The following is a 13,210-nucleotide window of genomic DNA, read 5'->3' as shown; positions in this document are numbered from 1 at the left end:
TAGGACAGCCTCACTAGGCGGGGCGGGGCGGGGCGGGCTTCCTCGCTTGCCACCCCTAAATACAAGTCTTGCCACTCTGAAAACTCAAAATGACAAATGACGAAGAAAAGAATCTTAACTAAACTAAAAACAAAAAATACAAATACATTAGCTTTGTAGTTCGGTCGCGGCCGTGCCAAAGCTTACTAAACCTGTCACTAAAGTGTAGGATATAAAAAAGGGTGCGAACATCATCCTTTCGAATTCTCAGTAAAGAAGGGAATACCATCAAAGCAAAAAAATACTTGCAAATAGAAAGAATTTCATTATAAAAATAGTTTATTTTTGAAATAACCTTTTGAAAATGTTATGTGAGAAAACTTACTTTAAAAAAGTCGTAATGAATTTCTTTTAGTTTACAATTCCATAAAGTAAATTGGATAATAAGAAAAAAGGATCAAAGACGTGCCTAAGGGATTACTATCAAACAAACTTACATTGCTCATTCTTACCCATCAATACATAAACTAGAGTATCAGGACAATACCAAGTCTAATCTGCCTCAACCTCCATCACCACATCAGGAACAACTCTCAACGTTACCACCGCCAGCACGAGGGATCTCTCAGTTTTTAAATATAGACAAAACAATATAAAAAATACACCAAAAGAAAGTACATATAGAGTAACTAGATCAAATAGTAGATAGATGCAATTATTCAAATAGACAAACTAAAAACAAAATACACACCCAAACAATACACACAAATACAAATGATGCATGTCTGCCCCTATGGCCGATGAACTCATCTGTCGATTATACAATCAAACTCGACATGTTTAGTAGCGAACCCTAGACAGTCTCTGTGTGCAGGCATCCCCAAGTTCAAAAATTTATATTCGTATATCAAATGCATTGGGGAACATCCGAAAAGGTATAAGTGTCCGACCACATCTTGCGACGAAGGGTCAACATAATCTCAAATCTCAACCTGGAGCAAGTGGAGCCAACCCACTGCATCAATCCAGGAAAATTCATGACTCGGATAAATTTTTAAATCACATATCATTCCCAACCAGGAGCAAGTGGGGGCGAACCAGTACATCTACCTTAGGAGACTCAAATATAAACTGGGAGCAAGGGGGACAAAGCCACCATCCTTGCATCTACCCCAGAAAATCAAACCATAAACCGGAGCAAGTGGAACAACGCCACTGCATCTACCCAAGCAGGTATATCTTAATCAGAGTCAATTTAGTTATCAAATTCACCCTCAAACTCATTTTACTTCATTCACAATCATAATCAAAATCAATCTTTGTCATTTCTCATTATCATAATTATCCTCATCCTCCTCAATCAAAATCAATCATCATAATTTCTTATTATCATAATCATCCTCATCACATCATTACTGACATAATCGTCATTCTCAATCATAATCTCTCGCACATCTCAACTTAATCAAGTACTCATTATAAGTTTCATATTAATCTCACTTCTTATCATCATCTATGTAATCTCAACTTAAAATCACAATCCTCAACAAACTCATCAATAACACCGCTAAAACTCTACTCTGCATCCTTTATCATTCACCGGGTGAGGTTTGGACCGTTACATACAACTTGTAGGTATGAGGTCTTTAATACAACATCCTAGACTCGAGGTCAAGATTATATACTAACTCAAATAAAACATAATCATTTGTAGCCAATAACAATTTAACTCAAACACCACATAACTCCTTCAATCTCATTAAATTATTTCTCTAATAAATCATATTATAGATTGACAAGCCAAACTTCTCTAAATCTTTAATTTCAAGCAACTTTCACAATAACACTTCTCAAACACTTTTCTTTTGAGATCAATACCCATCAAACCTCATCCATGTTCAAGCCTAAACCATATCCATTCTTCCTAACACCCAACAACTCATTAAACTTCCAATATTTGTCTTAACCGTTGCATGACTTTCCTTCAAATCAAACATCACATAATTTGTCATCATATTCCTTAAAATAACCTTCTTTTTTTCAACTCTTATATTTAATTCCATTAAAACCTCAAACTCACTTTCCTATTTCTAAATCCTTGAATTTATAATTAATTTACTTTTAAAATCTTTAACTAGTTAATCAAATCTCTTTTCGTTATTATTAAAAATAAATGAGTTAAAATCACGAATTAACAAAATCATAAGAATCCGATTTTCTTTAAAATCTTTAAAAGTATTCAAGACATATCTCTTTTGATAAAGTTAAACAAACCAAAGTCATTTTCAAAATCATAACCAAAACTTCCAAAACTCTTCAAATTTTTAGAAAAATTCTGACAGAACTTCCCCTAAAAATCGGAGTTTACCACCATTCACGGGTTTTCTCAATTCAACCTCAACCTAACAAAATCAGCATTTCAAATCAACATTTTCAAATCCGTTGTTCAAAATCAATCATTATCAATTTCAATAAAGAAAACCAAAATTAACATATTTAATCAATTTCACCAGAAATTCAGAACTCAACCAATCACCAACAAACACAACGTGTCAATCACAACAGAAAATCATTTACATCACATACGTTAATCAATTTGCATTAACCTACTAAACTTGTCAGATATTCAAAATCCAAAATATTTTCATTTTAAAACAATCCCTTATCTCAAGAAATCAAGCCCATAGCGATTTTAACGCAATAAACCCCTTTTCTATTCGTGGTAGCTACAACAACATTTACTATTTGCGGTTACAACACTTTGACCATGAGACATCAGAATATCCAAATCCTTAATAACCATTAACCAGAACATAAACCCGGGCGATTTGAAAATTTTATTTTTTTCCTCCCAACATGAAAACAACATCGTTTCATTAAGAGAGAGAGAGAGAGAGAGAGAGAGCTCTAACTTTAAGGATTCTCTTCCTCACCATTTCACCGGTCTCTGAGTCTCTCTCTCAATCGCACTCCAACTCTAGAACTCGTGATCGCCGACCGTCTCCTCTGCTTCGACTCGCTGGCTTCGGTGTGTCTCCGATACTGGGTCGTTGCATCTGTGGCTCCCCTGTACTGCACCGTCGTGTCTGCGGCTCCCAAGCAACCCTGTCGTCGCATTTCCTTGCTCCGCGTCCTCATCCGTCGCTGCTGCCTCCCCCTCGCCGTGCTCGGACAGGTTGCTCTTCTCTCTTTTTTGGGTTCGTGTCTTCGTGAAACTTACTCTTAGTTTTTATTTTTTTAGTTTTTCAGTTAGGTTATACTTTGATTAAACGAGTAAGTAGCTGATTAATTATGTTGATTATGAATCTGTATAATGTTGTTGATTTGAATTTGTGAATTTCTGATTCTTGTGAAGAAAGAGAAGATAAACCAAGGTTCTGAAAATCAGACTAGAATGGCCAGTTCTACCATATTAACTGAAAACTGGTCCTCTAACCGATTCGATTGACCCCCTAAAACCGTAGTTTAAAAAATCGATTAAAAAACCAATCGAACCAATTATTAACCAGTAAACCAATTGAACCGACCAAATTTTTTGAAGGTCCGGTTCTCCCCTTTAGCATCAAAACGGCGACCCCCTCTCCCTTCTCTCTCACTCACATTCTCAGTTTCTCAAAAATATCCCTAATTTCACTCCTATCTAACCCTATCAGAGTAAACACCGCTGCCATCGTCAGCCCGCAGCCGCCTGCTCGTCGTGAAGCCCCACCAGCCACCGTCAGCCCCCAGCCGCCGCCTCTCTTCTCCTCCTCACCGTCTCTGTGCTCGTCGTGAAGCCCGCCTCTGTCATCGTCGTCGTCGGAAGTGACAGAGGGTGCCATCGTCGTCGTCGTCCTCGATCCTTTCCAAAGACGGTTTAGTAGTTAATACTTAGTTTGTGTGAGTTTGAGGTTTTGTTATTCTTGTTCGTCGTCTCTCCAAAGAGCCAAGATAAGTGCCATCTAATGGGACAATAATCTACAGAGCTGTAAATTGAAACTAGTTCTAGTATTTACGCCTATAAGTCTCTTTGAAGGAGGATGGAAATGAAGAGTACCGATATATGTGGCTGTCCATTTTGTCATCTGAGAAACCATATTTTTTTTTCTGTTCGGTCATTATACACTAGTCACACACTATGAGTTCTTAAAGTACATCCAGTTTTAGCTGAGACTTGAATCCGGGTGCAGCATTAAAGAGGCATACAGATACGTCATCTATGGTAGGCTTCTGCTGCGAGAAACCATAATCTAATCATCTAACTGTGTTATAATCTGTACCCCTAGTAATATCCTTGATAAAATTGCTCTGTCCAAACTTTATCTAAGGTCATTTGGTAGGCAATTTCCCCTAAGGAGCTAACAAATATGGTCAGCGAAAAGCAAAGTTGAGCAAAATATGTCAACCAAAATGTATGTTTGGGAAATATCTAAAAAGGCTAGAGAAGCTGCTTTTGTAAAAAACAAACACGTTTCCATAGTTAAAACTTAAAAGACTAAAGATAGATTAGAATGAAAATTAATAATTTGAAGCTAAAAATAATAGCTTAATAGCAAGAATAATATTCTGAATGTCATCATTATAAGCTGAAGTTGAATATTCTAAAAGTGTAACGATTTTAGTAATGTTACGGAAAATATTAAATGTTAAATAATATGAAGTTTCATATTTATTTTTGTAATTATAGCATTTTCTAAAAAAATTCTTTAATATATTTTGAAATAATTAATTTTGATACGATGACAATATAAAGAATTTTGTACGAGCATTTAATTAGATTCATAAATATAGGACGATATTTTAAGTATTAAGTTTGAAAATTAATTATTTTTTTGTAATACAATTGGTTGTCTATGTAAAATTCTTTTATTGTGAGAAAGAATAAAAATTAAATTATCATCTTGAAATCGTTTTTCCAACAAAAGTATCCACACATAAATTGATTATTATATAATCGAAATTAATGCATTGAGGGTATCCGTGCAAACATCGTCTATCTCTCTGGTCAAGTGGCTCTACTCTTAGGGAGAGAATCTACGGATTCTGAGCTAGCATTAAAATGGAAAGAGTAGAGTGCAAGTAGGACGAGAAGGTGAGGTCGTCTTTCTTTCCGGCCGCTATACGGTTCGCCTTAAAGCCTTAAAGACGGAGAAAGGGAGGAGCTGTTATCTATGTAATTACGGTCTTTGTTGGCCGGTTGACACTCCTAAGGGCTTACCAATGCCCCGGCCACATTTCAATCGTTGATGAATTCGGTTTTTCGTATTATTTTAAAAAATCATTATAAAAATAAATAATTATTGAAATTAGTTTGATTTCTTATCATTTCTAAACATCCTAGATCTATTTTAGTTGAAAAGACTAATTCAGAGAAGGAAAAAGTCAAAAAATTACTGTGACTCATCTAAGGCCATACATTTATTTAAGGAAAAAACAGATAAAGGTGGTTTATTGATGTAAAATTTTATTAATATGTATGAGATTTTAAATTCCACTTTTATTGTTACTAATGTATCTAAAAAAACATTATGTAAATTTATTTGAAACCAATATACTTTTAATTATTTCTATAGTCTATGACTCTCTGTATGCCTGTGTCCTAATGACATCAGTTAAGCATAATAAAAAAATGTTTTAACGCTTTTGATATATTTAATGTATTCAAAATGTAAAAAAGTTTACGGTAATAAAAAAAAGTTAATGGGCCGTGTACCATATATGAAGTAGTTATATTTAATGCTTTTGATATATTTTTAAGCAACAGTTAATGGGCCGTATACCATGTATGAAGCGGGTCTTATAAGTGATTTATTTGTTTGGTTCATAAAAAAGGTGTTTACGGCAGTACCGGCGAGAGTTTGTGTGAGCTGGGAAGAGAAACTATATGTTGTCACAACTCACTTCTCAAAATCTTTTCTGATAGAGTACTGTTAGGGAATCAATGGCCTAATCGTACAATGTGTACAATGTGTTAAATCTTTTGGTCCATGAATAAAATGAACATCACCCATACTATCCAGAATAACCATCCGGATACCAGGATAATAAACATCTCATGTCATAAAATCACTCATCCCAAAAACTTAAGTTGATTTTGGAGTTCGATAGCGTAACCTGACAGGACAATGTAACACTAATGGTCATATCTCTAATACTTCCTAAACCTCTATTGTACACATTGTACGCTTAGGCCATTAGCTCCCTATACTTTCTCTTCCTCATAATATTGCGATGGACGTACATACCTATTCACATTTTTAACTTAAACACCCTTTCATTCCTCCAAATACCTTTTTTTCCCGCGAGAAAATTATCAATTCCTTAGTCCATGCTCCAAACAACGTCACTTTCTATTTCCAGTAAAAAAAAAAAAGTCACTTCCTCTTAAAACTTTACAACTCTTCCACGCAATTTTTGTTCTACATTGCCATGCAAATTATGTATCTAACAATAGAGAAGCAAATTATGCTTATATAGAGTTATTAATTTTATTTGAATTATTACATCTCTAAAATATACAATTAATATCCTTTGATTAATTATATTAACTAATGAATATACAAATTAGATATTGTACATAAAATATTTATTTGCAAGAGGTATTTTAAATTTAGAATGTACAATTTTATCATTTAGTAAAAGAAGTGACACCATTTTACTGGAAGTCATATTAAGCACTATTTTACTTTCTGACCTAACTTTTAATAACATCAAGTTATAACAGAATGTTTTACCTCGACCACTGTGACCATAAAGGGGAAACAAAAATCCTTTCTCAAATTCGTTCATAGCCCTCATAACTCTGTTATAAGATCCTTTTTGCTCCATAATCACTGTACGCAATATCAATGATGTTAAGGTCTCTAAGGTCTCTATAGTTACTACCAGAAATGATTGATATCGGAGAATATTCTTACAAACTCATTCCATAAGAATGCATAATATCTTCTATGTCTAATAATACAAAATTCTTGGTATTCTCATAAGACAAAATTAAATCTATCACGGTTTAAAAAAGTTAGTTCAACAAACTATTTATAGCCACAAAATATTCTTTGAAGTTATGAAATGCATAAATAAGATAATAAGATTATACCATTCATGTTCAAATGCGTTCGACATCTATGTAGAATATCTTCTGAAAGTTGCGACCAACAATTCTTCCAAACAAAGTCAGGTCTTGAAAAATTGTTTGATACCAGTAAAATTACAAAAAACCTCTTCATAAATAATGCAAATGCCTAAGTACCTATTTTATTTAAGACATCTATAAATTTCTTATCATCTTGCAACAACTCAAAAGCAAAGTAGGCATCTTTAAAAGTGTCATAAATTACACCATTTAGGTAGCGTTATTTTGAGGTACTAAAATTGAGACTGGAAGACTGAGACTCAGTATCATGTTTGTTGGCTGGAGACTGGAACTAAAATTTCAGTCTCGAGACATAAAATTTTAGCCCCTTCGATACCTCCAAAAAGTAGGGACAAAGAGGACTAAAATTTTTAGGAACGGAGATCGAAATTTAAATAATATTTTTTCCTAAAATACTCTCATTCCAAATTGTTAATTCCAAGTTTATCCTTTTGCAAAATCAAACTAGGACTCATCTTCTCGAACCAAATACAAGAATCGAAGATACCCAGTTGGAGCTACTGCTCCATCGCCGCTGCCAGGACCACCACCTTCTCGTCGTCGTAGTAGCCACCGTGAGCGAGGTGAGTCGAGGACCACCATCTTCTCGTCGTCGTAGTAGCCACCGTGATCGAGGTGAGTCGCCGAGGAGGGAGGAAGGGAGGGAGGGAGGGAGAGAGAGAGAGAGAACAACGAACAGAGAGAGGAGAGGTTGTTTCCATGTTGACGAGCTTCTATCCTCGCTGTTCTTGCTAACTGGGGTCGGCATCGTCACTTGGTTTGCTTAGGGAGAGCTTGAGAGAGAGAGCTCGACAAGCGTGACAGAGGAAGAGGGAGAAGTTGTTGTTGTCGCCGAAAAACATTATAGTATTTGCGTCTCCTTACTCAGTCACCATCTTTTCGCTCTTGTCCCTGAACCTACTTTGTCTATGTTCTATTTAGGTCTCTACCTTTGCCATACCTTTGCTCGCTGGAACCACTATCGGTGCTGTTGTGCTGCCGTCCTCAACCCTGTTCCAGTGCGGTTTTCAAGGGTATTCAAGTAATTTATTACATTTTAGTCTCTACTTTTATCTTAAACTTGAGACATAATTCAGTCCTATATACTTTTTCATCAAACACAATATTAGAACTTATTTCAATTTCTATCTCTCAATTTTTGTCTCTCAATATCTGTTTTTCAGTCTCATTTTCGCTTCCAAATACTATATTAGTATTCTTATGTCTTCAAAGCCAATGCAATTTCTTATATCTTCTATTTTCAAAACAAATAATTATAATGATGCATGATTGGTTTGTAAAATAAAAAATTTACGATAATTTTTTTAAAATGATAATTTCATTTTCACATCATTATTTGTTAATAATTTTATGTAGTATATGATTGATCTGTTTTAAAATAAGAAATAATATTATTGGATTACTATATTTTAGCCTCAATATTAATTTTTTTATTCATTAGAATATATTCTTGTATTATTCTAATTAAGCAGCTATGATTATTTCTTCATATATTATTATATGCCAACTTTATAATAGTCATGTTGATTATGATTATTTTATATATATATATATATATACATTATAGCTATTAAATTAACATTATTGTACATGTTATTATTTCATTCCGTAAATATAATAACACTTGCATTATTATATTTAATCCACTATATGTCCTTATATATCAACATAGTGCGCTAATTAATTGTGTCTAATAAAAATTAGACTAATTAATTTTCACTTTAAAAATGTATAGTAAAACAAATAATTTTGATTATGCATGATCAGTGAATAATCTAATTAATATAAGATAATTTCCTTTTAAATAATAATGCATTCATATAAATAGTAGTATAATAAAAGAAATAATAATTATTGGATCACATGAACGGACAAATTCATAGGCCCAGTGTTTTGCAATGTTAATTGGCCCAATGTATAACGCAAAAAACACGTCATTCAAACTCATCTTAGATTTGAGGAGATAAAATACTGAAATCTGAAGTGCTATTCATTCACACGATTGAAATATGTGAAGGAGAACAGAAATAACAACAGGTACCACAATACCCCAAAAAAAAAAGGTGCCACTGAGAGACCCAAACCACGTTATTTCTATAAATGTGGATGTTTTTTTTTGGTCCAACCACACACCATAGATGCTCACTTTCAATTTTTGACTTTGACTTTAGCATATCAGATTGGAGAGTAGTCACCCAGGCGCACAAACATGTAGACCATAATTGAAATGACTATTACTGTTAATCATCATTCACTCACCATAATTTGAAAAAGTGCTGCTCAAGCCTCAAATTCAATAAATTAATTGTACCAAAGTAACCCAAGAGTTCCCATACTGGGACTTAATACACCATATTATGCCACATATAAGACTTAAATGATACCGTAATCCAAATAAATAAAAGACACATGCAGAAGTACATAATCAAAACACGTGGAAGAAATGGAAAATATAAAATGACACACACAAACTACTTTCCTAAACTTTATTAAAATGTATAAAACTTAAAAGCCAATGAAGTCTTCCACTCCACTCCACTCCAGTCTTCAAAGTTCAGATCCTCATTAGTATTTCATATTCATGCCTTGATTGTTACACTGCACAAGAACACACCAGATGGTTTTATATCAGAAATTTGCCACTCTGACCCTTTAGCTGCATTTGGATCATACAACAAAGTTTGATAAGAGGGTCCTGCTTCCAGTGAGAATAGCAACAGCTTTTCATCAAATATCCCAAATCTAAAATCAACACTGGAGCTACCAGTGAGTGGAAGTGGTACCATTTTCCACAAATTGTCTTCAGAACAGAATATTGCTAGCTTCCTCTGGTTCTTCCACTCCATACAGAACAATTTCTTTCCCAATACTGCGTGTGCTGTGACCATAACACAGCCGTTCTTGAACTCACCCCAGCTGTGGACTTCAGGGTCATAAACATCAACAAACTTGGAGTTTCCAATTGTAAAGCTCGACCTTCCACCCATGACATAGAGCTTACCATCCAATGAACAGGCAAAGCAACCCCATCTTGGGCGCCGGACACTCTCTATCAGTGTCCATTTGTTGGTGTCAGGGTCGTACACCTCAGCACTAGAGAGAATTTCACCGTCCAATCCATAGCCTCCTACAGCATAAACCAAGCCATTGACTTCGGCACATGCAAAGTCATAACGAGCCACATTCATTTTTGATAGTCTGCTCCAACTGCATTTGATGTCCAAAATGGAACACACACACAAAAATTTACAAAATTATTACAGGAGAAAATTCACAAGCTTAACAGACAATTAAGTTCTCCAAATTATGAACAGGAAAAGAGGCTATCCTGAACTAGATTTCATATCAGAATTAATCATATACTATATATTCCCCAGATTTCTAACTAAATTAACAAAAACCACGAAAGTCTTATGTACCAGGTAGGGTCAGATACATAAATGAAAGTAACAATGTCATTGCATCCTATTATAAACCATCTCTATTGACAAATGTTAAAATATAAGTACTCTCATTTATAGATTTCTAGATAAAGCACAAAAGAAAATCGTACTTGTTGAGGAGCGAGTCATAATGGTAAACCTCTGCTGAGGCAAAGGTACTTCTATCTGTAGTTGAATATCCAGCAATAAAAGAAGCTTTCCATTAAGAACCACCACTCCAAATCCAGCCTTTACCGGACCAGGCATCGGTGGAAGAGCTTGGCATCTATGACTGGGACGATCCATAACCTCCCAATGAGTTCCCTCTCCTTCAGTATCCATTGTTAAGAAATAGAGCCATTCCTCAACCATTCCTGCCAATTTTCGCACAGTAATGAACTCTTTGCTTTGAATAAATGACCTCCATCTCTTACAGACACCACCAATAGTTGGGACGTTAGAACGAGGCACAAGTGCAAGGCAATGTTTTGCCACATCATCAGGCAGACCAGGTAGAATGGGGCTATCATCGTTTTCCAGTACCTCGGAGGCAAAGAAATGATTGTTTTGCAAACAAGTTAACTTGTCTTGATTGGCCAAATTGGTGAAACACATGTTTCGGCCTGTAGATCTCTTCTTTCCAGCAACAAAACCAGGCATCTTTTCCAAATCAGCAAATACACTTACCATATATCTCCAAGATGTAGAGAATTTTCCGTGACCAATTAACCGAACAATGAACAAAGGTCTTAATGTGAATTATATAATTAAAGGAATTCATGATACCCTTCACCAATTGGGACTCTACAAGACCAAGGCAAGATAGATGTTGCAGAACGAATCACGTGAGCGGTGTAAGCGGATGATTTTCTGTGCTTTGTCCAGTCTGATTCAAATTCCATAACACAAGTTCTGCTACTACTGTGATTGCTCTGATTTATCTTCGTCAGCGAATTGTTTCTTAGGCTGCTAAACTTGTATCCTCCCTTACACATTGCCCAAAGATCTATAAATTACAACAAGAATTTGTTACATTCTAAAGTTAAAAAAATAAACTAATCAGTGATAATCAACAAAATTATTATAGGTACAAACACAGTCATACCAGTGTAGGCCATAGAACTTGGCAACATTCAGCCACCTATAACTTCCATTTTCTTCGAGTTTATATTGCTGAAATGTTAAACAAGCAGAAAGATAAGTCAATTTTCAACACAAGTAGCAATATTTGAGGGAATACATACATAGTCAATGGGGAAACTTCAACTGGGAAAAAGTTCAATCTAGAAGGTTAACAAAAGCAATCGGCATTCTTTTCAATATACACATCAATTGGACAGGAATCCACAGAAATTTAATTTTTATGCAATTTAATGTAAAAAAATTTACAACTAGTCATCTATTGTCCAGCACAAGCGTTTGATTTTCATAGCTTCTATCCCAAAAATCTTACAAATAATACCATACAAAGAAATAATTGTGCAAAACTTCACATTAATTTTAGTGAACATTAGAATCTAAAACACTATATTGAGGATTAACACTTCAAAAAGATAAGCTCCACTACTTTGTTGAAATCTCATAAATGTGCAACTCTCAACACAAAAACAATTCACAAACAAAAGAGATGAACTATGTATGAAATCTTGAGAAAAATTGAACAACTTGTGACATAGTTGAGACAAATATGAAGTCATAATCAACCTACTAAAAGATCAAAACATGGGATAAGAACTAAGTAAGTAGGAAGATTCAAAACAAAGCAAACCTAGAACATATTTAGCAGTTCCACGCACTGAAAATCTGTAAGATATGTATGAGATATCAATATTCTTTGCTGAAAAATCCAGAAGCGGAAGTAGCCACCAGATCTGAAATCAAATTACACAGTTCAGATGGGCTTTTCACTTTTCACTTTTCACATTTCACATAAACAAACAAAGAATCAAAACAATACCTAACCAGACAAAGAAAAGCCTTGTTTGGAAGTTGAAACGTTTTCAGGTATGAAATTCATTCAGCAGAGGAACTTAATGTTAAAGAGCGTAATATAAATCTGTTATTTGAGCAGAGATGTATGAAATCAATAGAAGATTTAAGGAGTATAAGAACCAGATTCAGAATTATATTACAGCATACGGAGAAAACTCTAATTAGATCTGTAATAAGAGAAATGGAAAGAGAATAACAATAATAATGATGAAGAGAAGGATGAAAAGAGAAAAAGGACTTACATGATGAGAAAGAGGAAGCAGAATAAGATTAAGAGTGAAGAGTATATGGAGAGAGAGAGAGAGAGAGAGAAGAGGGTGTAAGAGGCAAAGGGCATTTATAGAATTAGAAGCAAAAGTGGAGGAAATATAAAGACTTTCCAAGAATGCGGACCGGATACGAGATAATTTGAAAATACAATAAGACGTATAGTTTAAAATTTGATAATATTTATTATAAAAAATTATTAATTATAGACATCATAGGTATGAAATTATAAATATTATGAGTACAAAATTATGGATGTTATTAATATAAAATTATGAATGTTATGTATATGAATTTATAAATGTTATGAGTAAATTTATCAATTGAATAAATTAATTTAAGAATTTGACATTTTTTCAAATTCAATTACGATAAAATTTAAAAACATCGGTATTAACTTGATAGTTACTTATGAAAT

General features: G+C 34.2%; 1 protein-coding gene and 1 pseudogene across 1 annotated transcript in view; one reads left to right on the top strand and one right to left on the bottom strand.

The window, feature by feature from the left end:
* LOC107621605 overlaps positions 1 to 7,355 on the top strand; it is a 14,680-nt gene extending 7,325 nt beyond the window's left edge. Inside the window, exon 9 of the mRNA XM_021113700.1 lies at positions 7,301 to 7,355. The gene's annotated coding sequence lies outside the window, so the exon portion shown is untranslated. The remainder of the gene's footprint in view (positions 1 to 7,300) is intronic.
* LOC107621602 lies at positions 9,376 to 12,924 on the bottom strand (annotated as a pseudogene).

The sequence above is a fragment of the Arachis ipaensis genome, chromosome B10 (genome assembly GCF_000816755.2).
Source record: "Arachis ipaensis cultivar K30076 chromosome B10, Araip1.1, whole genome shotgun sequence".
NCBI classification, from domain to species: domain Eukaryota; kingdom Viridiplantae; phylum Streptophyta; class Magnoliopsida; order Fabales; family Fabaceae; genus Arachis; species Arachis ipaensis.
Note: the sequence above shows the minus strand (reverse complement) of the source record. Positions and strands in the feature narration are given on the sequence as shown.